The following is a 26,301-nucleotide window of genomic DNA, read 5'->3' as shown; positions in this document are numbered from 1 at the left end:
CGTTGTTGACAACTAACGTTTGATGTAGGCGACTTTGGTTCAGTAAAATATTTCAATGACAAACTGTTTATTGTGGACAAATGCCTCTGCCAAGAAACCTGCACAGACATAACATGTTTAAAATTATTCATGTATAAAAAAAAAAAAAACATTATCCGTGTGCTGTTTGGATGCTCGCATAAGAAAACCGCAGCAAATCTTTTGTTATTATGGCCTCCATGTTTTCACACACCTGATGCTCTAGGCTACGCCCAACCGTTGGTGGCAGTCATGCAAAAAGTTGTTATGCCAAACGCCAATATAACAGACGAACATACATACCGACCATGTGAATGATGCCAGTCGGAAGAACAACGTAACCACGGGGGCGGACCCGGTTAGTCCGAGGTGGCATGAACACACGCCATCTGTCCAACTTGACAGCGGATTTTTGTCACCGCCCTCTGCTGCTGCCGCCTGCTCTCATCCACTTTACAGGCGAGGCGCAAGTCATCTTGAACAAGTTAGAAACACTAGAATTGGGTCACATACAACTACACTTTCATTTTGTAATACTACTTTTTATCTCATTATGAAACACAAAAAGGAAGAGGGAAAAAGCATGCATGATAGCTATATCCCTTACAAATCACTAACATTCATTGAATGTTAGTATGTTAGTACATTCAATGAATGTTAGTGATTTTAGTAAACATAAGAGGAGATTGGATGCATTCCATCACAAGCTTCCTTTTGCAATTCAGTGTCAGCATCTGAAGGAGTCATCATTATCAGCAAGAGAGCAAACCGGTCCCATAGTAATCACAGGCTTCCCTGCTGGATGGAATTGTTAATAGAGTTTCAGATGCCTGATTTACAGCCCCTCTCTCCCTATGATAAAGCCTTCCCCTAATGTTATACCATCCCAGTCTCATGGGATTGTATTAAGTGTTGAGATTGTCAAATGGCAGTGCAAATGCCCATAACTAAAGCCAATTAGCAAGGCTTGTATTGCTACTACTGTAGGTGTGTGTGTGTGTGTGTGTGTGTGTGTGTGTGTGTGTGTGTGATTGTGCTGAGATTTGGGAGCAATCAAGCTTGGTTTAGAATATAGGCCTTTATGTAATCTGTTATGTATGATGTACCATAGGATTTATGTGAAAGAACTTGTGTTTCTGTTCACCCACAGGTACAAAAGCATTTACAATGGAACATGATCTAAATGAAGCAATGATTGCATCGCCCTGTTCTGCAAAACCTAAAATGGTCGTGTCAAGGGTACTTAGTGCTCACTTTTTCCTGGTATCACTATGCATGAGAGGCAAACAACCTGATATTTACACAGTGTAGCATAACTTTCCCTACTGACCGCTCCCCCTTGACCACATCAATCACCAAGACGGCCCATTCATCAAGTAGCCCCGTTGGTCCGGCCCCCTTGTGACACACAAACGTTTTTCCAATTTAAAATCTGATATTGATGGAGCACTGCGTCCTGCTGCAGCCTCTTTGAGCTGCGCTGGGGCCAATATCGTTATCCATACGCTCACTCACTTGCCGTGGTCATAATTCAAGACACCATTTCCATACAGGCTTCGGAAAGACATTCCTCTATTGGCCAACTACTGTGAATCAAAAAAAGTGTGACGGAAATACCCAGTTTCTTGTTTGACTTGAAAACCATACTTAGGCCTAATTGTTCATGGTATTGCTAGTCTTGTGGTCAAACCATAATGCCACAACTTTTATCAGTTTGCGTTGATATAGGTAGATCAGTGCCCCCAAACCCTCAAAACAGTCTTTCCAGGTCAGTGATTGTTATAAACAACCTAGTTCACAGTTTAATAGACTAGCTGATACCACTTTTTCAAAACAGATACGATAATTTAACTTTGAGTACATGTCGATACAATCTATATCCCTCTCTTAAACACAGCTTTTTAAGTGCTCATATAATGCTCATTTTCACAATTGTATTTAGAGGTTGTGCCAGAATGTATACATGGTTTAATTTTCAAAAAAAACACCACATTTGTTGTACTACACATTGCTGCAGCTCCTCTTTTCACCCTGTGTGTTGAGCTCTCTGGGCGTTTCCCCAATATGTGTTCTTCTATTGACTTGTGTCCCTGTGAATCGTCATCTCGTGTTGCCAAAGTACTGTCCCAATACACAAGTTCGCATTTCGCCAAGAACAGTTAAAATTCCCGGATGTATTCTTGACACGCCCATTTACCGAGGATACATCGGTTGGTAACTTGTCTTGCGAAAATCTTTGCCGAATTGACAATTTGCTCCAAAGTTTTCGGAGCTCCATAAAATGACGCGGCCGCCAGCTTGCGCCTGCCGGGGCCGCTTGCTCGGCGCTCGGACAGTCACACTCGGAGATCCCGCTGTAAGACGGAGGTCTTTTAGACCGGTCCCGTAAATAAGAGGCTATTATTTCGCCGTTTCGGATCGTTTGTGTAAATATCACAACACGTGGTTAACGGTCTTTTCCGAGTCACACTCACACACGATATACCATAGAGAGACTGTATATTATTAGTCTGAGATACACCAGTTTCTTTTTGGGAGACTTGTTTAAATTATGCCAAATGCTATAGCTACATTATATTTTGTAGTTAGTTCATATTTTTGGTGTATTTGTTTTCTGATTTATTAGAAATTGAGTTTGTCTTTATGATAAATGAACAGTTGTATATAAAGTGGTAACATGCTATGACATGTTATGTAGACTAAAGGGGAGACACCAACCTTTATAATTTGAATTTCTAATTTCCATCTCCCTGGGCATATATGCACTACAATAATATAGAAATAATAATTCCACATAACATTTTTCTGTGCTTGCGAGTTAATTCTTCCAAGAACAACCAGCAAGAACGTTCTCCCCAAGAACACAAGTCCGTAGTTTGCATTCTTGGTATTGAAAAACGCCCTCTGTTTTAGCTACAGAGTGAGGCATAACTCTTCTGTTCAATCTTTGTTGGGAGTTGCACATGTGCAGTAGCTAGGTAAGCACTACTAGCCATGTGTGCTAGCAAGTGTGCCATGCTAGCAGCTAGGCGAGCATTATAATGTGTGTTACTAAGTGACGCACTACTAAGTGACGCACGTTCGTCACAGAAGTAAAGGCTGGACTACAATAGAGCTGTTTGGAGCGGTTTGTGAACAGGGTTTTCTGTTGGAGATGGTAAGTCCCTTTGGGGTGGACTTTGGGCTTTTTCACTTTGTAAACCTATAATATGCACAAAAAAAAAAAAGATATACAATACAATAAAGGAAACAAAAAAAAGGCATAATATGAGCACTTTAACAATAGATTTGTATGGATGCTCAAACTTTAAAACCAATATTCTACTTACCTTGAGGAAAAAATCCAAAGCCCACAATGTGACTCAGTTATGCAATATTGCTGCTTCTTTTTATTTTAACTTTCACAAAACATTTAGCAGCAATTCTGATTGTTCAGCACCATTCAAACCTTAAAAGGGAAATTTAAAGTCCAACTTTGTGCAAAGGTTTAAAATCTGAGTATTTAGAATAACTCAGTGGCATAGCAAAAACAAGTGCAATGTAGACCATAACTTAAGTAACATAAAAATAGCATTACAAGTATAAAATGTGCAGTGTAACAGTACGGTATACATGGTATCTCAGGTGAAACACTGTTTCACCTGATATCAAGTTAGCTGCAGTGAAAAAAATTATATCTAAGGGTTGAAACAGTGCACAAACACATTTCTTTTGCATGTAACCTCTGGAGTTGAACTGCATGTAAACAAATATTAAACTTAAACATTACAGTATGAAAAGATAATTGCAATGTAAACATACAGTACATTGCAATTATCAGCCTACCTGAGAACATTTTGTGGAGGTAGGGAGGCAACACAAGTCTGGTAACATGTGGCAGGAAGCTCCAAAATATGAACCCAACACACTGGGAAAACCAACACCACTAGGATGAAACTAGTGGACCAATATTCACTGAGATCGCCAATGACATGACAACAGACAAAGGACGCACACAGACTAAATACACAAGGCAACGAGGGTGGCAACGAGGGACAGGTGACATGAGGACTGATGAACAGGTGAAACACATCAGGGCGGGGCAGACAATCACAAAAGGCGGGAAAACACATGGCAGGAAGTGAAGTATCTGAAACAAGACAAGAGGTGAAAATACAAAACAAAACAGAAAGTAATGACTAGAAACTAGTAACTAGAAAGATAACTTAATCAAAAGACCGGGATATAACGGTTACAATAAAAGTGTAGATTTGTAATGTGGATATGACGGTTACAATAAAAGTGTAGATTTGTAATGTGCTTCTTTCACACAAATTCCACCTTGGGTTTAATGCTTTGTTTGAATAGCAGACTTTGTGTTTGTTTCTTTTATTCTATATCTCTTGACTGTCTTTGAATTGCAACTGTCTGTAATTCGACCACCACAGCTTCTTCAAATCTGCAAAGGGCAGATGCTGGGTATTGATTGTGTTTGAAAATCCCATCCTGCGAATATCATAGGCATACCAGAGATTGGCATTACACAAGCTCCTCTTAGCTCTCATTCCTCCTCATTCCTCTGTTCATGATTACATCAAAGTAAAGAGCACTGTGTCAAGATCAAACAAGCCAGGAAATCAGTGCAGCAAAGAAGGAAGTGTTCTGGTGTAGTTATTGACAAGAGCTTACAAGAGCTTAGGCGGGTTATCAGTTAGAAAAGTGTGCTGAATAGAGCCAGTAGCCTTGGTGTTTTCCATCTGCTGGACATTAATTAGCTTGGACTAACTAACTTTCAATGGTACATGTGTTAAAACAGAATATGGGACAGACATGTGATGATTATTCAGCTGGGCTGAGTAACAAAAATAAAGTATTGAGTAATGTATCTCATTCTCTACTACTCTCTACTTTTTCAATGAGTAATATTTTCAGTTTGTGATGTCTGTATTATGTATGATTAGGTATGGAAGTGTAGGATTCTCGTAGGGTACAGATTTGATCATTGGCAAATTATCAAAGATGTTTTATCAATATTAATAAAGTTATGAATATGGTTATTAATAACTGTATCAAATCGACAAACAATCAAAACGGGGCACCACCCTGCAAGTCAGGGACCAATAATCAAACTGTGGAACAGTCTCATTTCTGTGGTAATCCTTTAAAAAGGAAATAAAGGAAGGGGTGAATCCAAAGCACGGACCTGATCGACCAGCAATTATTACAACAAGTACACAAATAATCACAAGCAACTGCTAATTAAGCATAATAAGATTTATTAATGTCACAATTATCAGTAGCTAATCAATAATCCTTCAATAATAAACTCATATACCTTTTTACAATATCACAACCAAAAACAAAGCAAAAACAAAGCAGCATGGGCGGACACGTCTGTGTCCGTGTGTGAGTGTGTGTGTGAAAGAGAGTGAGTGAAAAGGGGGGCGCGTCGGAGTGTATTTCTAACACGAAAACAAACTCCCAAAATGGCTACTCCTGTGAGCTGCACAAAACTATTTAGCCTCAAGAGGGCGGTAGTGGTGCTGGGTGCACGGGCAGGGGCTGAAGAAGCCGGGGGTTGCTAGGCAACGCGCACGCTTAGCCGGTATGGTAGCTAGTTCCTGTGTTAGCTCTGTACGAACGGAAGCCGATTCCACGTGTGAAGCTAGCCTACAGCATTAGCTCGGGAGCTACGCGGCTAGCCTGTGTCGTGTGTGTGTGTGTGTTAGAGAGAGAGAAGAAAGAGAAGAAGAGTAAAGAAAAGAGGCACTCTGATCTTTAGTTATCGATAATGACCCAGTTCCCCTCAGCCACTCAGGTCTGGGCTAACGTGTAGTTTAGGACAGACTGAGACTTTTGTTTTGCTGAGGAGAACGTCACTATAACCACTTCAGTGGCTAACAACAGATTCTATCGCAGACAGTAACTAAACTCCTGAAAGGAGTGATTTAAGCAGGTAGCGATTACAGTTATACCAAGCTACTTAACACCACATAAATCAACGGTATAATTGATCTATTATACAGTACTTCACAGAACAGATTAATAATCACATATGGACCAGTACATGATTAAATCACATCACATTAATGGCAACAATGGTAGCCAACCCTTTGCTCATTAATAAACACACTACTTATGTCTGCCCAGACGTAAGCCTTCTTACGGTGTGTTCAGTCCGTTTGTTTCTGTCCATAGATTTCCACAGAAATGAAACAGAGCGGGTTCCTGGCGCTCGTCAGCAGCCACGGAGAAACTTCCCTCCAAAAAGCAGCAAGGGGCAAGTTTAGTCGACTTTGAGAAGAAAACGTTGTTTGTCCTTCTCCTGCAGATATGAAAACACTGGTGCGTTTTCAAGGATCCACCAAAATAAAATCCATTTTCTCCAGAAAATGGAAGTTCAGCACAAGCGCTTGCGCGCTCCCCTCAACAACAGAGTTGCAATGGAAGACCAGGATTTTTCTAGGATCAGGCTTTTTATAGGTTAAGGCCCCATGCTGTGTTTATGGTCCCACTGAACCAATAGGAAGACTCAAAACTCTTGAAAGGGTGAAGACTACACTCTTGTAGTTCTTTGACTTCCTGCCAGTTGTGAGGCGTTTCCCTTCTGGCTGGCACTTTCGCATTGATGTGTGAATTATCCCGGCTTTGGGGTTTACATGCAGGCCAAGATTCCTTTGTCTAGGCCAAATGTTCCTTTGTCTCTGAGCACATGTGTGTCCTGTATCCAGAGGTCAGTTTAATCTGAGGCCTTTTGGTTAAAATCAGGTTTAACCAGACTCTTGGTCCCCAACAGAAGGGAATAATGATTAAACTTAACAATTAAAATGATTGTAAATGTTGATGATACAGACGTTTGCCCAAGAATTTCACAATAAAATACTGTTAAAAAAAAAGGCCAAAGCTATATATAAAAGGGGGGTACAGACAAGAACATTGGACGAAGGCCAAGCCCTAATATCTTCTTTCTGAGGTTTCCCATTGGACAACAGCCTTAATGGACAGGCAACGTTCCACCTCTAAATGGTTTGACATCTTGCTGCCATAAATAAACGCTAACAATGATGCTCTTATTAGGCTAAACAAGGCTCTGTGTGTCCCTCCAAAGCCAGGAAGCATCCTCCTAATGGTACAACTAATGCCTTTATTGGATTACTCCAAGATCTCCTATTCCAGTGCGTCACAACTATACAGCATTCTGTTGGATTTGATGGAATGGAGATGGCCTGGGTGGGATTGATATCACCCAGGCCCAAGATTTCTGCAATTAAGAATATTTCCAGCTGAAGATTATACTCATCTCTGATTACTAAATGCTTTTTTGGTCAACAAACATTGTGGATCTCTCACGCAGTTGGTACTGATTTTATAATACGATCATGCTTTAAGACTTGCCAACATGTGGTCATAAGACTTACATGGCACTCTCTGGACTGCTGCATGGCAAGATAAATAAATAAGAGCACTGCACAATAAGTCACTGTGGATAAAAGCGTCCACTTATGGTTTTCATAATGTCAAAGTGTACTTATATTGGACAAAGAAGAGATGAGGATGAAAATAAAGATCAAATCTGCAAAACATTAATGCCAAATATAACACTGGTTTTCATTAAATCCACATACTTGTGCATTTGCAGAGATAAAATACTATTATCATTACCCAATTATTTACACTACCCTAAAGGTTGCACATTCTAACCTTCAGACTACGGAAGCAATTACTGTGAAAATAATGCAGATGATGCAGCAAGGTACTTAAGAAAATGTTTTTTCCATTAGGCAGACACCATAAAGGACCTTGGCTTGTGTGTCATCCCCTTTGAAAGTATGTGTGTGTATGTGTGAATACATTCACACATTTGTATCCATAAAAGTACATGTGGGACTTTGTGCGTGTGCATGCATATTCTGCGTGTGAATGGCTAATAGTGACCTTTCCCAAGTGTTTATCACTGGGGAATGTTACAAAGCTCTTGGGTAGGGCAGGTTTGCTGATGACCAAAGATGTGTCATAAGAAGCTAGCCAACACATATATTATAATATACAGTATACTAACCAATACATAGAAACAGATCTCACAAAGACACACAATGGCGCACATGCACACACACACAGACACACCCCATGCATTCCACTCTTCTCATCTTGTAATGCCCTGGTAATGGATCCATTGAGCAACCAGTTGAGTAGGCCTTCACACCCAGAGGAGTTTGTTCGCGGTAATGACAATGCTGATGGGGGCAGTTGCCTTCAATATCTGCTCGTCTTTCCTCATAAATCTTTCCATACTAAATACAACCATTTTTCTGTAACCTCTCCATATCACCACTCAACTTTTTGAAGAAACAGGGTGTATATCACCTTCGACATAATTGCTCCCTAATTCTCTAAAGGGTCTTTGGAACCACTTGACTGAATGCTGACCTTATTTTCTCAAGTCTGAACAAGATGGTGCCCTGTCATCGTGATATTACCCATTCATACACTGGAATTATAACTGGTCCTGAAACCTAGGCAGTGAAACATTAGTGTCCTAATGCAAACATTATCAACTCCTGAAAATCTATTACCAAATTAGAAAGCATTAGAGGTGCTTCAAATATTATGCTGCTTTCCATGGTATCTCACGCAAGCATCACCTTCTAAGGGCTTCTATTGGCTTGACCAGTGCTCCCTGAGGAGCACAAATTTGCATGTACTTTAGTGTGGCCAATGATTATGGACCCATCCACCCTGACCCAGCATCCACTTTAGAAAATTGCTTGCATTTTTTTTAAGGCCATAGGCCTATCTCAGCAAGCAAGCAAGTACAAGCATCTGGCATTTTCCCCCCTGTAATCTTAGAAAATTAGAAGGCAAAGACTATGTGACAGAATGTAGAATAATGGTTTCACTATATAAGTGCTAGACATATGAGCACGGACAGAGCCTTCTAACCTCATCATCTATACCCTGATTGGCCAACGAATGCATACATTTTAACAAGCTGCTCTGTAGGGGTGAATGAATATGTATATACAGCCTGTTAGAGAGTGTCCCCTTTGCTCATATAACTAGAGTTACTAGTGTTAACTTTATTTGTAAGTCTTGTTTTATAGTGGGACATGCTAAGGGTATACAGCAATTCTAGCAGTCATGTAAGGCTGTAATTGCTAGAGGAAAAGACAGGGACTAACCAAAGTGAGTAAGACTCTGGGGACCACGAATATCTCGCATCCCTAGATCCAGTCATACACTGAAACTAGGAGTTATGATCTGTCAACAAGAAGAAGCAGGAACCTGATACACATCTATGCAGATTATTCCCTTTTATCAACTAATTTGATTAAAATTTGATATAATCTTAGCTCATGTTAAGTAGCCCGTTGTCCTAATCATAAAGCTGACAGAGCTTTGGTAAAATGCATAATAAATATATACACACATATATATAATATTAATATTATCAAACAGTCTAATTATCAAGAAGATATAGTACTTTTCCTTATTGATCCTTTATTCCATTTATGTTTCCTTCACTGATGCAGTGATAACATTATTTGCCCATACTATGTTACTTGACCTCCCCATTCCTAGCTGTCTAAAGATTGGAGTGTGTGATGATCATCAAGACTAATTACCCTCCAACCTTGTGGGTACCATCTCCTTCCTCTTTAGCATTATGCGGTACAAAAAGAGCAATAACATTATCTGCCCTGTTAGCTAATAACTAGTTACAGAGTGGAACATGCATTCAGTTCTGGACAGTATTTTTGAAATACAGTAAGTAATTTCTTAGAGAATGAGTTTTCATATGGGAGAGGGGAAAGAAAGGGCCAGTGCCAAAGTATCCAATACCTTTAGGTCTTCTGAAGACTTTAGGGTAAAGTTGTCCTAAATAACTGACAATAGACTGATGGATGTACAACAGAGCTGAGGCTATTATTGGACACAAGGTGACTTCTGCAGGGCTATTTTCTCAATCCTCTTCACAGGCATATTCTCATATCTGGTTCATTTGGTAAAGTAACAAGACGAAACCTCTGAGAGTGCTCAAATGAAAGATTAGCACCCATGTTGCTGAAAAAGAATGAAGCAAAGACATCAACCAATTATGAAAAAAGTTGAAGCAATTATGGGTTATAAAAATACTTGGGTGAGCGATTCTTTTCTAGGGCACTGAGCTTCCATTGTGACGCTGTGAGCATGGGGGTTGGTGCTTGTATGCGTGACAAAAAAAAGTGTGACGCCCAGCAATGTGTGGTCACATTAAGGCCGGCTACACACTGCCTGCGTGGCGTGTCATGCAGGCAGTGTGCGAGCTCTAAGCTGTTAACATGGGAGCCGAAATAAGAATGGACACGCCATGCAGCTGACATGCTCACGCCACGCAGCCATTGCGTAGCCGGCCTAATTATGTACAGTATATTTTGAATAGTTGGCATATGTATATTGCTTTATAAGGGCCTCATTTCTTTAATTTGGTGTTAATTCGTTTGTAAGCTGTATTCCAAATTTCCACCACATGGGGGCCTCGCCTCCCAGCGAGAGGCCATATTGTGTTGTGCTGTAGCCGACTCTCGTCTTTAGTCTGGCAGAAGCGAGAGAATGAAACACATTACCTGTTACCATTTTTCTCTTCTTTTCAGGTTAGTCGCTAGCAAAAACATAGACTGGGTAAACCAAGCCCAATCTGCCGGCGATTTGATTTCTCCCTGCAGCCACCGAAGTGCAGCAAACCATTGATGCTGCTGTCGCTGTTACGTTACCCAGATCGTTGGTCTGATTGCTTGATTGGCGAAGTGCTGCAAATAAAGTGCCTTAAACCTGCATTCTATCTGAATTCCAGCAGGGGGCGACACGTGTGGTTGCAAAAGGAGTTTGGTTTCTGTAGAAGTCTATGAGAAAGTGACCCACTTCTCACTTACTTCTCAGTAAACATTTTCATAATGAGTTTATGGTCTCAATCGCTAGTTTTAAGTCTTCTGCAACACAGAATGATGTTCATGTTTTGAATTATGGGCTCGTTGATTTTAAAATTGGCAATGAAGCAGGGGGTGTTTTAGGGCGTGGCTATGATGTGATTGCTTGTGAAAGTGTGTAGAGAGAGTGTAGGCAGCTCCTCCCACCTGCAACCAGGATGGCTGCGCCCGTAACGGCAAACTCAACGACTCAAAGCTGATCTCCACAAACCAATGGGTGACACACATGCTCTGTCCACTAATTTGCAGTCTATGGGAAAAAGTGTATTTTGCTTTCATTTGGATGTGAAGACAAACAGAACACATGGATTCTGAAAATTATGTTTATTTGGGAATTCAAGTTATGTGGTGATTATGGGAACTTACTTGATGCTATTCCTATGAGAAGGAATGTGAAATTGAGAACACATTTAAAGTACATGTTTATGTGTAAAATAAAATCAGGCAGAAGCGAGAGAAGGAAACACAATACCTGTTGCCAGTCTCATAATGTTCCTGTTCTTTTCAGGAAATTTTAATCTGGCCACAGGCCTCACGCCCAGGGCCTGTTACAATAGCTCTCTGTTGAAACTTTGTTGCTCATTAGGCATCTTAAGCACACCGAGGTTGGATCCTAATTGAATCATAAAATGCTTGACAGCCTTGTTTATGTACTAAACAACCAACTGAATGCAAATACTAATTATAGTTTAACTTAAAATTTCTGTTAAGGTTCATGACAGGAATATGTAATTCAAAACTCCATTTACCGTAGGTACAAGACCATAAACATTCCTAACCTAAACCCTCTTACTTTGTAAAAACATAAAAGCATTGAGCATTTTTTATACATGTTTCCACAAACCCTCTGAACTCTCCTTCATGATTGAATGATTAATCTCTATGCATTAACTCTCAAACACTACCTTTTACTGTACGTGTGGTCAATATCCATCATCATTTCACAGTGTCTACATTTTCCCATTTTATTTTCTGTAATCCCTTGCAGCGGGTCAAGAGAGGACAGAGGAGCAGAGGGAGAGTTGAGGGAGAATAATGCCATTTCAGGATAGGCCTTATTTAATTTACTGCAGGTCGATAAAGGTTCTCCAATTGCCTCTCCCAGATTAATAAGTAACCCACACGTGCTGTCCATCACTGTCCATCTCCCATTAGTCCTCTGAAATGGGGGCCCAAATTGCCTGGCAAGGTTGACTCTGATGGAAAACACGCTGTCTCACTCCTTTTCTCTCTCCATTGCCATCCATTTCTCTCCCTCCCTTTTTGCTATCAGGTTAAATTCTTAGGATGTATTTGCTGCAGAGAATAACAGGTCAACTGTCTTAAAAACACATGATCATTCATAAATGGATAACAATGCCCTGTGATAATGAGGGAAACGGGTGTATGAGTTGTAGTTTTGATGGCCAGTATACTCTATCTTTCACTTTTTTGTATGACATATAATGTCATGTTTGGTATTAAATGTGCTCAGGAGAAATAGTAGTAAATGCAGCTCAATTTATGGTGGACTTGCTTCAAAAACCTACATACATTTAGTGTCCAGAAAACCTGCTATCTGTACCTGTATAATGTGCCTCAGAAATAGTCCAATTTCTGAGCCACAGTAATACCTGTGACAAAGCAGTACTTTTTCCCTATTGGGTGGCAACTCTACAACACCATTATGATGGAGTGGATCCTCCCCCTGACAGTAATTGTTACTTTTCTTGGCAGCCCTTGGCAGGTGCAGTGAAAAGATTCCTTTTTATTGAGACACCCACAGAAAAATGATCAATTCTGGGACAACTTGGGTAATTACAGTAACCTATGTGTTTTATTTTTAGGTCCTCCATTATGTTTTTTAGGACATGAACATGAATGCTTGGTAAAAACCTAATCAGCTCTAAGTGTGTGGATGAGAATTTTGAGCTTGTTTATAATATTGTATTTACCTTGCTCTTTTTTTATAGACTGGCATTGGTTTATTAAATGGAATGTCAGGATGCCTCTTTTAGTCAGGATACACACAGCCATGGTCACACAAACGTTGAGTATTGACATCTGACCAAAATCTTATTTATTTACCAGGAAAGATGACTGAGGATGTATACTATACGTGCTTGTGTATGCACAAGCAGAAGGTGGCTCTAAATGCTGATAAAAAGCAGACTTTTCCAAAAGGCGTTAATGTTAGCTGCCGTAGCTGTTATTATGGTAATAAAACTGAATCCAGTTTTTAGTCTGAAGCTGTATATTTCATACTAATATGACAGCATACCAACAAATCCTCAAACCTCAAGGACAAAATAGGTCTCTTGTCTGTGTTTTTAAAAATGACTCAGATCACTGTTCCAAAAACGACTCATACTATATGAACGTTTCCTGATCTGCTATCTCTATGATTTAAGTATGGCTAGGTTAGGTTAGGTTAAAGGTTCAGTGGGAAACTTTTATAAAAAATAACTTTTTTTCACATTTGCTGAAACTGTCACTGTATCCTGATAGTAGCATGTTACACAGATAATGAAATGAAATCCCATGCGTTATGCTATTAGGAGCACCAGGAGGAGGCAGGTGAAGAGGATTTTCTTCACAGATTATCTGATTCATAGTACTGTCAAGACAGTTTGAGCAAAATATAGTTTTTTATAAAAGTTACAAACTGTTAATTAAAGGTTAGGGTAGTAATAAAAAAGACAATATTTTGACATGTCACCGAGGAAAAAGCACAGGTGTAAATAATAGGATTAATGATGGATGAATTCCATTTCGCTGCTTCAGTTTCAGGGTCCTGGTATTGTGCATCCTGACTCACTGTCCCTCACGCTTGAATATAACAGAACCATCGTAATGTTATCACTAACACCTGTGCTTTTCCTACTATGACAAGTCAAAATGTCAAAAAGAAGTGGCTAAAAGAGGACAATGTGTGCTGTGAATCTGTTACGTTCCCTTCCGTACAATCTCTGAACAACGCCGCTCTCATCTGTTTTAATTTGAATCATAAATTGTAAAATTGTAACATTGTTTTCCTTCTTGAAGATTTATCTGCGTTAACCAACCTTAAACCAATCCTCCCTTCCTCTGGTGCCCCTTTTCTTTATCTTACTACTCTAACGTCATCAAAGTGAATGGAGCGATTGTTAGAAAATGTATATATCATTGTGTGTCTCATTAAACCTGTAGAACATTGTGAACTAATCCCTGCTAAAAGTCCCATTTTTCTCCGAGCACTCATAGCTGCTTTCTGGGTCAACTCACAGAGGTCAAACTAGTAGGTGATAGGATTCAAACCACAAAATAATCGGAAGCCTCTTCTCCGAAAGGTTCTGCGACAGTATAGCAACACCACACTACTGCCTTTTTGCTTACTTAGAATATTACTATGATGAAATGTACTTAGGCAGACTTCAAAAAGGGTTAACAAAAGATAAAATATGCATGCATATTAATGATGATCATACATTCAAGCATACATGCCCTAAATCAGAGCAGATGTACAGCACTTGCATTACAAAAACACACATTCTTGTACAATACTCCCATAGCTCTAACAGCTCAAGCAACTGAACACGCATGCAGCAAATCCCCTTTCCATGCCATGCACACAGTAATTATCTCATATAGACACTTAAAAAGAGGGCCATATGTTCCCCTAGAACATTTAGACATATTATATCTGGTAACAGCTTAGCTATGCCTGAAAGAGATCAAGCTATATTCTTTATATCTAGATAGTCTGTATATTCTTTTTTTCTGTCAAGAAAAAGGGAACATTTGTACATATATTTTCTTGAAATGACTCCAATGACTTTCCACCTCCCCAGTACACTTGAAAGGTGCCTTTGGAAGGTTTGAAGCTTTCTCCTTTGTGGAGGATGGCAGCTGCGGTCAGCGTGACTTCACAGCAGTTATGATGGATTCAATTGTGACCCAGAGTCACAGCAAAAAAAATTTGCCAAAACCACAAAACCACTCCTGCAACATCAGCCACCTCACTGCTGCTCATGCTTATGTTCCATGTGTTCTAAATAACCCTTGCTTTGCCGGTGAATACACTACTTCAGTTTTAGAATATGAGGATGTGGTAGTGTGACATGGAAGTAGTGTATTCAGCTATGTGATGCAGAAACTATAGGTGGTTAATTTGCCTTGTCCATATTGAAAAGCACAGACGCTAAACATTTTGCAGAAATGTTGGAACAAAATTCAAGGTAAACATTTGAGATATAGGTAGGGGATAATGCCTGACGAGGTGCTCATTGAGGACGACGGGGAGGCCAGAATCGGTGGCCTCTACCAAGTGATGTAGAAGTGATTCTAATACGTGGAAAAATTATAAATCACCATCGCATAAGGTTCTTATGCAATGGAAACTTTGTTCACTACTCTAGTAAATAGGACAAACCTTAAATACGTCTTGGCAACCGGAGATATTTCTAGTCCGCTCAGCTATGAGCCTGAAAGCTAACATTATGCTAGCCCGATTCAAAGACATTGCGTATTGTTGACAATCAATTTAATTCAATTTAATGCTATTTATAGTGTCAAATCATAACAGCAGATATCTCAGGATGTAGGTCTAGACCACACTGTAATTTAAAAGACCCAAAAATTCCCTCCAAGAGCATGCATTTAATGCGACAGTGATGAGGAACAACTTCCTTTTCACAGGCAGAATTCTCAGACAGAGCCTGCATCTTGGTAGGCGGCCAATGGCCTTGATATGTTGGGGAGGGGGAGAGACACACAGATATACAAAAATGTGACTCATAATAATTATAGCAGCGAATCAGCAGATGTGTATAAAGTACTAGAGACCCATACTAAAAGTACAAGTGCTCTATCAAAAAAGTGACTTGAGTAGAAGTAGAAGTGCTCTTTAAGCACAACACTTAAGTAGAAGTACTAAAGTATTCAACATTTTTTGTACTTAAGTATTGCAAGTTGTTTATTTTAAAATCTACTTCTCAAGTACTGAAAGTAAAAGTACAAGTATTGTGTTATTTAGCTATTAAAGAAAGCAGTCAAAAGTTTGAATATCATATTGTTTATATTATGTCAAATGTTTAGCCTAAGGCTGTAGCCAAAGGAATTAACAAACATTAAATATATAAAAAATAACAAATATTAACAAATACTGAAATAAAATGTACAATTATCACAGTAAAATGAACATCTCCAGCACAGTAATGATTAAATCCCCAAAAAACGTATCACACACTAGTTTGTGTGTTGTTAGTGTGATGTAGCTATAGGAAAGTTAGCAAGCTAGCAACATACAGATAAACTATCAGCTTCACATCACAGAGTCAAACGGTTAGCATTCAGGACTCATTAGAGACTGAAACAATGTAGGAATAGTTTAATCTGCTGCAAATAAATTACGTAATTAGCGTACGTAACAAACATACACACACACTGTAACCTACACGCGTGAGGAATTCACAACCGTAACGAGTAACTATGCAGCATATAAAAAAATCTATCGGAGTAAAAGTATTTCATTCATCGAAAAAATGTACTGAAGTAAAAATGGAAGTAGGAGAAAAAAAGAATACTCCAGTAGAGAACAGATACAGCCTTTTAGTATTTAAGTAGAGTAGTGAAGTAGTTCTACTTCGTTACTATACAGCTCTGTGAATCAGTAAATATAATTTGACAGTAGCCTATATTTAACAAGAAGACTAGCTAGCTATCCAGCTATGACATTGTCCCCAAATCAACATCAAGATGTACACAAAGAAATGATATTTCATGTGTACCATTGGTCGCAGCCCGAAGTAGCGAGTTGAATAGTGAACGGGATGTAAGATGATCACGAAATGTGAAACAAAAATCAGTTCAGAGGGGCAGTGCACTTTACTTCTTACTGCTTGCGTGTTACAGTCACCGTCCTGTGGTGTCCTGCGGACGAGGCACTGAAGGACTACACTCAATGTTGTAAATACGTTGTTCAGATTTGATTTCCATTTAATTTAGCGCGTTCATTTCAAACGGTGAACCAACAGTTTCACCAAACTACTTAGTAGGTGTCCTATAAATCAGTGGTTCCCAACCTTTTTTCCTTGGCGCTAAGAAAAGCCCCCCCCGCCTGAAACCGTCATTATCTAATTCATAAAAGTGATGCTGAGTTATATATATAGTTTTCATAAAGACTTTTGTATACATTAGATATTCTAGTGTATTATCATAATTTGTTTAACATTTTTACCTCAACCTCAAACCAGATGAAGACTCGCGCCCCCCCTGTGATCTTTGCCGCCCCCCCTGGGGGTGCCCGGACCCCAGGTTGGGAACCACTGCTATAAATCACATTTGAAGTTTGTCAATGCCTCAAAACTGATAGATGGCCATCAGGTGGATTGAAATTACAAGGCTACACAATGTTTTGGATCATGTAGCATATAACCCAGCAGAGACTGATGCTGAGGATGTAAGTGATGATAACAAATAATCTCCCCACGCCAGCTGGGTTGAATCAGGAGTCTCCTTTTGAGTCAAAAGAGATGGGGACAAAGAGGAGCTAGATAAAAACAACAGAGGTGGCACATGCCCCTTTTAGGAAAGACTGTCCTCGCAAGGTAAACAACAGCACTGGTTGTTTGTTTAAGAACCTAAAATGGTTGTGTTTCTGCACAGGTGACCTTGTCGAGCTGTGCAAATAATGGCTGTCTTCTTTCAGGAGCAAAGGCATTGCCGTACCATCATAAAAAGGTAAATAAGGTAGTAGGCGAGAGTGATAAACACCTTGCGTTAACATGTGACAACAATATCTAAATGTAGCCACTCTAAACTACAATGACACTTTTTGTGTTCTTATTGGAGGTTATCTCTGACCTTTTTTGCAGTTAGATAAATGAAAACATATTTTTGCTAGCAGTGTTTCTAAGTCAGTGAGATTTCACAATAAGACAACTGGAGGAGATTAAGGTTCATCTTTTGTTCCTCCAGAAGCACAGACTTTTATACAGCAATTTTATACAAAAGGTATTTCTTCATTTAAATTATTCATCATCATTCACTAATGTGTGTTTAGTGACCTGTAGTTAGTTTATTTTAACTGAAGAGCTGTAATAGGGGTCTGTCGCTCATCTTACGGTGGCCTCCTTCAGAGAAATACAAGCAACCTTACAAGAAGAAATAGGTAAGTCATTTTCTTTTGAGTGCTGTTCGCCAAATAAAGTTGGCATATACACAGAGAGGTAGTATACTGCACATGAAACAGGTAATGCTGATGAACAGTCATCAGAAAACCTATAAGTTATGTCTGTCTACCGTACTCTTTCTGCATGTATTATACATTTCATCATATAGAACTAAACAATACGCATTTCCAGGGAGAGAGCAGCATTCTTTGATAATGGTTAACCGACTGCTTTCTTTAATTGCATTAACAAGCTCTTCACTGTTGACTTCACAGTCATAAACAAAAACCAGAATAAAAAGACAAAACATGTGAAGTTGCCCTTCAACTTTAAGTGAAATGGCTCTATTTATAGTAAATACTATAGCCTAATTTGATCCTATAGTGTGTTACTCTGCACTTACTTTTTGATCATTAAAAGTAATACTGCAAAATTATCATTTTAAAATAGTTGATATACTGTCTCTCACATCACATAAATTATGAACAGGTAAGTGAGTGGTCTTGAAAAGGATTCTTTTTTTCTGCCTTGGTCTTGACTGTCTCTCATTTGGACTTGGACTAGAACCTCTTTGGACTTAGTCTTGTATCGGACATGACTAGTCCTACTCTTGGACTCGACAAAGGTGGTCTTGACTACAGGCTTGGTTTTCTCCAACATGTGTGATCCTTACAGTAGTCATGTCTACCTGCAAGGCCTCCCTTTGCTAGTAAAAGTTGGCTCCTTTTTTGATAGAAGGGGATAATTGCACCTGTTGTTTAAAGGTACACTGTGTAGTGTTTTATGTATTTTATTAGCTAAAATCAATGTCTTCATTCATAAATATGTCCTCATGGGTGTAAAATTACCTCTTCCAATGATCTGACTAATCCTCGTAAGCAAAGAATTTCTTATCTGTATTTACATTGGACGGGTAAGTCCAAGGAGGCTCCCATGTTGTTCCACCATTTTGAAATACTATAATTGCTGAGAGGGACATAAAGTACTAGCCTACCTGTCTAGCTAATCCACAACGTGTTTTCGTTCAGAGCCAGCATCACGTAACTAAAACCAGCTGAAACGGAGAAGGAGATCAGTGAGAGGCGCTTGTCACTGCCCCGGAAAATTGAAAGCCTGTACTGCACTTTAGTCCATAATGGAGGATCATACTTATGCCGAGCCACAGGTGAAGGAATCCTCATTGCCAATAAAGCCATGTTGTCATAGCTTCTTGGTACATGACGGCTACCATAGTTGCAACACGGATTTGAAAAAGAGAGAGAGCACTATTCGTTTGAATACAAAATACAATTTCACCGCTAGATGGGAGAAATTCCTAGCCTCGTGAGATCGTCCTGATCTCGCGAGCTCCAGTTTTCCACTCGCAGATCAGTTTGGCATCTTGAGATAGAGAAAATTTGGAGCCGTTTGCCAAACGACTGACCAATCAGTGTTGGTTTTGAGGTGGGTTTAGGTGTGACGCAACGAGGAGCAACTGTTCAGTCTAACAACATGGCAGCTTCCATGGATGAGATGAGCGTAGCTATTGCGCAAGTTTTATCCGAATTAGAAAGTATTCCTTCATTGAAAGAAGAGCAAAAAACGACACTGGAGGCTTTTCTCAGAGGAAAAGATGTTTTTGCTCTTCTCCCGACTCCCGGTTTCGGCAAGAGTTTGATCTGATTGGTAGATTTGGCCCGTCTATCACCAACATAGATGGTGATAGACAGATGGTTTATCCAATCAGCTAACCAGTATTTTCGCCCTTTCCCAAAAGTGCTCCAACGGAAAGTTCCCAGATGGATATGCCAAGCAAATGTGAAGCAATCCATCTGGCGGAGTCAGGCTAAGAAATTCCTCCACCGTGTACCTTTAAGCTCATTGTATCTCACAAATCACTTTTGCATTTGTGAACTACTAAATCCTCTCTGTTGCCTCTTAGTTGAGAGATTTCCGCATTATGTTATTGCCATTGTAGGTTTAATGCGGATGCCTGCTGAACTCAACATAAGAAATGTAATATCCTTTCTGAGCCCCTGCAGGTAATCAACCCAATGTATTCCAAGCTTGCAATTTCACTGTATAACACAGGAGTCCAGTATTTGTGGTGATGAGAGTGTGGTAGTGAGACATTTAATATGATTTCTTTTCTTTTTTTTAAGTTAATGGGTCCACATGCAGTGTGACAATCAGAGGCTTTCCTCAGTCTTTGTAAAATGCTAAAAATAAAAAGCTATTATGAACAAAAAAGTTTCATTCATGAAATGTATATTGTCAGTACCAGCTCTGTATGACACACCTTAAAGTATGACTTTGTATGGTCATTTTATCCTGTGTTATGATTTATCCAACTGTCAGCTATCGACTTGTTGCATACGGTAGTTTAAGGAGATTTATCTGTACTATATCACAATTTAAAGTAGACATAAACAAAACAATCACCTTACTGGGCAAATTTATAAAATTGGGATGCAGCTCATTTATTCACGAGAAGGCCCATTCCCAATGAAATTCTGCACTGAGGTGTGGTGTCTGCCCAGAGGAAAGTATGCTATGTGTAGTAATTAAGTAATCTTGCATTACACATCAACTAATGCGTCATTTTAAAAAAGCCGGTGTCAAATACTATATAGGTATATTGCATGTTTTATATTCATATTCACTCCCCCGGGGTTTGATTAAATAATGGAAGATGACACTTTGTGATTTGAGAAGTTGCTTCTCAGATATCAGCCAGAATGTAAAGGAAGGTTTTTTATTTTTTTTACTGTGTACCCTTTGTAGCTGAACTATGATTATTAGGTAATTAAAAGATAAGCTATGAATTCCAAATTAAGTAAGAATCACCTCTTGCTTGTAAAGAATAAGGCAGGTATTTTTCTATTGCTATTATTACTTTGCCTTACTGTTAACAAATCCTAGGGAAAAGACCATAACCAGGCACGCATTAGTTCACCTCTCAAAACTATCTGAATTCTCTACCCTGTTTGTGGCACTCAGCCCAAAGTTCATTGGTTCCTAAGACATACATCTTTACAAATGGTTCATAAATAGTTAGATTCAACCTTAAAAAAGGGTGTAAAGTAGAGGGGGCAAGGCCCCTTTCCTACTTTCAAAACCCCATACTTCCGGCACGCTTGCTCAGACCACATCCATCTTCAAACTTGGCTTTCATTTTGAGTTTATCTGTGTTTTAAGCCCCCAAAGTCTCCTTCCCGGCAGCACTGCCTGGAAGGCACTAGGATTAGGCAATGGTTAGGGTTAGGGTTACGGATAGGGTTAGGTGCCTTGAAGCCAGCGGTCGCAGTGCTGCCTTGAAGTCAATTAGGCAATGGTTATGGTTAGGTTTGGGTTAGGTGCCTTGAAGTCAACGGTCGCAGCGTTGCCTGGAAGTAGACGTTGGGAGCTTAAAACACCATCGAGCTCATTTTGATCTCAATTAGACATCATTAAAGATTCGTGGCTGCATCTTCCAACTGGTGACAATTTCTGGCCACAGACAGACATAAACACCCTCTTCCAACCCATGTTGCCTTTTCTGTGGTAGTTCCTGCTACAGTTTTCCATGATGACAGAGACACACACACACACACACACACACAAAGTGTAAACAATACCATGTCGCTGTCGCGCTGGTAAAAATAGTTTCTTGATAGGTAGATATGGGTAAAAACTATGTGTAAAAAAAATCCAGCATAACAAGATCCTTCATATGAAATGAAAAGAAAAGATAGATGATACACTTATAAAAAGGAGACTGCACTGCAAGTTAGACGTGATGAGAATGTAAGTGTAACATAAGCTCTGTCTCACATTACACTCACAAAGCATTTGTTAAAAGTTGTCTCAAAAGGTCACCGCCTTGGCACAGAGTTTGGGAAAGGAATCGTCTCCATGCTGGTCTGTAAGGCAACAATTTGTTAACAGCAGCTTTAGCAACCAAACCTCATCTCTGTCCAGTAATCCTAAGGTCAGTCATGCGTGTCCTGTCACAGTTTGATCTCCTCTGGCAAATTAGCTGACACCACTACCTTGGATATAAACCCCCCCAAGCCCCACCGCCATTTTACGTCCGGTAGATATCGAACACTTAATAAAACACGCGCACTTGGGCTCAAATGTCACCGTTCTAAGCAGGGCTCTGTCAATACCTCCCTGACCTTTCTCTGTGTTTAACTTTGTACGATATCAGGCTTGGTGCTACAGCAGAATGGAAGGCATACAGAGGAGGCATGCTGTGCAGGAAGGGGTGGTGGGGAGGTTTACAATGGAGACGTGAAGCAATGAAAGCTAGCGTGGCCTGGGGGGAGATATAATATAAGAGCTGAAATAGCAAGTCACTCTCAGCCTCGGATAGTCCAATTAGAGGGCAGTCAATTATCAAATCAGAGTCTGTTACAGTCATCAATGTAGAACAGATGTTTTTTTGTCAATGTGTTTGACCTATCAATGCAATATCTCCTCTCTATTTTACACCTACAGTAGTGCCGTCAATGCATCGCCGTTGGTAGCACTTCAGAGCAAATTAAATAGCAAACTAAATTCCTTTTTCTTTTAATTTTTTAAGCAGAGTTTAAGCAGAAAATCCATTTCCAGAGAATCCAATTATCTGAAATGAAAAATGATTGACCGCTTCCACCTATTTCCATGCTGCAGAAATGAAATACAAAATGGAATAGGCTGAACTGAGTAAAAGCTTTATCTTTTCCTCTTTGAGGGTTGAACTAGGTCTCACTCCGCTTCTTTTTTCGGTCTCTCTTTTTATCGCGGTTGGCTTGGCAACAGGCTCCTGTCAGTCAGAATAACTTTATTCTTGCACAAAAAGAATGAACAGGAAACTTGTCTACGTGGCACAGGTCATACTGACAACTAGTCTAAATATATCCTGACACCTTCAGGAGGAAGAAATTTAGGTTGTTTCAAATCAAATTATCACTCTTTGATCGGTTATGTGCTTTGTCTTACGCATGGAGTTTGCACAGCTGTGTTAATTTAATAAAGTGTGAGAATAAAACTACATTGGAGGTCAAATACCAATCTCATCATTGCTTTATTTGTCTCAAGGTGCTAACACTTGAGTGGTGCATGACGCCTCTGTAAAGGGAATCATCTGTTGTCTGTTCACAGAGCCATGGATTTTGAGAATGGCAAATGTTATTGAGTTGTGTATCTACAGAAGGAAGAGAAAGGAATATTACCATGGAATAAGAAAGAACTTTTACTTTGACCACAGCAAACACTGTACAAAGGGGGCCATGTAAGGTTGCAGCATTCTTATTCTGCTATCTATTATCAGACAGAATGGATCAAATTCTGATGGTGAAATGATTCATTTCGCGGGGGTTGTCACGCTAAAAAAAATAATCTATCCAATGATTTACAGATGTCTCTTTTTGGGCCAGAGGGCATTACGTGATAGGCCGAAATGTAATGTACAGATTGTGAATATGAGGGCACAGTTGTGAAAGGATTTAGGCCTTGCTCTTTATTTTCTTTCTCAACTGACACCAGGAGTGATCCGTATTGTTCTTATTTAACACTTTTTTAACAGAGTTTTTGTGAGTTCATCATGGCTTACAGACTGTTCCTCCTTTCAAGTGAAATCATTTCCCATTTTTTTAACTGATGCACCTGCAGTGGCTTTGAAAACCCAATGCCCAGAGTTCTATACGTAGCATATGCTGCTAAATGCCACTCTAACTAATGTGACCTTTGTTAATAACACTGCTGTCAATTATGATAACTTACTGTAAGAGTCGTTCAGACTTAAAGTCAAAGAAGGTTTTGCTACTTTATTACTCTGCCTTTATCTGCATTTAGGTTCAATCTCCTGTTTCCAGCATTAGTGAACTGTGACCAAATAATCATCAAGCATTTTGAAAGCCCCCTGATAGTCAATGATTAACAGGGCAGTAAAAAAGTGTTTCTACCAAAACACTTAAGCTAAAACCTTATACTGTAGTTTAGCCAATTGAGTCCAAGCTGCTCCACTGCTACGACCCAGGCTTCCGTTACAAACGCTTTGATTGGAAGTAGTAAGTGAGATAACAAGATGAAGTGTTTCCAAAGGTTCATCATGTTTTAAGAGAACAAAAACTATTGTCCTCACCTACTCCTCTGTCTCTGTCTTTCTTGGTGGCATCATTAAGATAGTGGAGATTATTGCAGTGTGGGATTAATGGACACCCTCCACTGTAGAACAAAGCTGGTCCAGGCACACAGGATCCCAGGTAATGAAGAAGCAGCATGAGTTATGGCTTCATGCGGGGCCAGGCAGATAAATTTGGAGTGCAGAATTGGTCACTGCTGACTTATCACCCCTGTGGAGATGACTGAATTCTCCAGACTATGTGCTGCTTTATCCCATGGCATAAACTGTGCTTATAATTTTACCTTTAAAGGAATAGCTTGATGTTTTGGGAAACATGCTGTGCTTCCTTGTGAGCGTTAGATGAGAAGGTGTTTTGTACGAATGAAGCCAATTAGATAAGAGACAACTATAGTTTACAATGGAAGTTAGCCTTGCTCTGTCGAATGTCAAAAAGAAAACAAAGTCCTCTTACCAGCACCTTGTGACCATGTGAAGACCATGGCTAGCTGTTCCCTCTGCTTCCAGTCTTTATGCTAAGCTAAGCAAAGCTAAATGCGTGCTCGCTGTAGCCACATATTTGGGGCGCAAACATGAGTCTTCTCGTCTCTCTGCAAGAAAGCAATAAGCAATTTTCCTCAAAATAAACTATAACCATGTACTAAGTTGATTATTATTAGATGATGTGTTTGCAACATGGCATATGGTATTTCATATAGTTCCTTTAGATTGATTTTTATTAAATGTTTTGACTTGACAGAGTACAAAAAAAATTAATATGGGGAGGTGAAAAGGATCCCTGACAATAAAGCAGGGACACGGTGGCCATATGCAATCCCAGACTGTTTTATTCTTGTTTTTACGCCTTTGCCCTTCAGCACTCTGTGTTCTATGTGGGCTTTCATATGTGTGAGATCTTTGTGGCCCTGTGATGGACTGATGACCGGTTCACACTGACTCCCTGCCTTCCACGAGGGGAAACTGGTAAAAGGAATAAAGTGTAACTGTCAAAAGATATAAAACACCGTTTTTGTGTGACTGTGGTCAATAATATAGCCTAAGGCTAAACCTAGAAAATGGTCTGACAACTACTCCGGTGTTAGTCAACTGGGTTAAATTTTAACATTCTCATACAAGGTTTTAATGGCTGATTTCTGAGTGATTTTGGATTACGGATTATTAGGATTACTGCTTGTACTTTTGTGACACAACCAACCCTCTCTGATAATTTGGATGTCTCAAAAGTGATTCATAAAACCATATAAATCCAGGATGGGGGAGTTCAGTACCAAAGGAACTCATTTACCTAACTCTTTACTTTTAATAGCTGTTGAGCAAGATATCTTTGTTTGTCTGACAGTTTGGGTGGGTGCTAAATGTTGTATTTAACACCCCACAGGAGTGTTTTGATAGGCTTTCACTAGACTGGAGACATATCTCACATTCACACGTTAACTTTAACATTAACATGATTCCACTGTGTGAATCACTCTCACTGTCATTTCATAAATAACATGACATTGCAGTCCTACATGTTTAGCCTGACATAATGCTGTTACTGCTGAGTTCTATTAATTAATTCAATTGAAGAAAACTGGACAGTGTAGTTCTACTGCACTGACGAGAACTGATACATATTCCCCTCAGGTAAGCCCACCAGGAAGTCCCTTTAGCAGTAGAGGGCACCGCCATGTCACATAATATGACACAAATTAATTAATGAACTGCTTAATTAGACGCCATATACTGCTCACATTCGCAGGGGTGTATTCATGGTCTGGCACTCATGAGACACCTGACAGACTGTGTCTTGCTATAACAAGCCCAGAGGAGATGGAGCGTGACTGGCTGTGACACTGTAATGTGGTGTTATGCCAAAGGTTGTGCCCTCTCTGTCCTTGCCTGCATCGCACGTGTAGACCAAAGGAGCCTCTTCCTGTAACATGTGGCTCGGCACAATACTTGGGCCATTGGTTTTATTTGAGCAGACCCATGTTATTTTGTCCTGTATTTTGCCCTTGTTTCGATCAAACAGGCATTCTTAATACTGGTGTTTATTTTCCATAGTTTTTTTTTGAGGAAATTGTACATGTGGTTTGTCCCATTTGTTTGAAATGTACTTTGGATTCATTTTGAGCACCAG

The sequence above is a fragment of the Perca flavescens genome, chromosome 11, assembly GCF_004354835.1.
Source record: "Perca flavescens isolate YP-PL-M2 chromosome 11, PFLA_1.0, whole genome shotgun sequence".
NCBI classification, from domain to species: domain Eukaryota; kingdom Metazoa; phylum Chordata; class Actinopteri; order Perciformes; family Percidae; genus Perca; species Perca flavescens.
Note: the sequence above shows the minus strand (reverse complement) of the source record.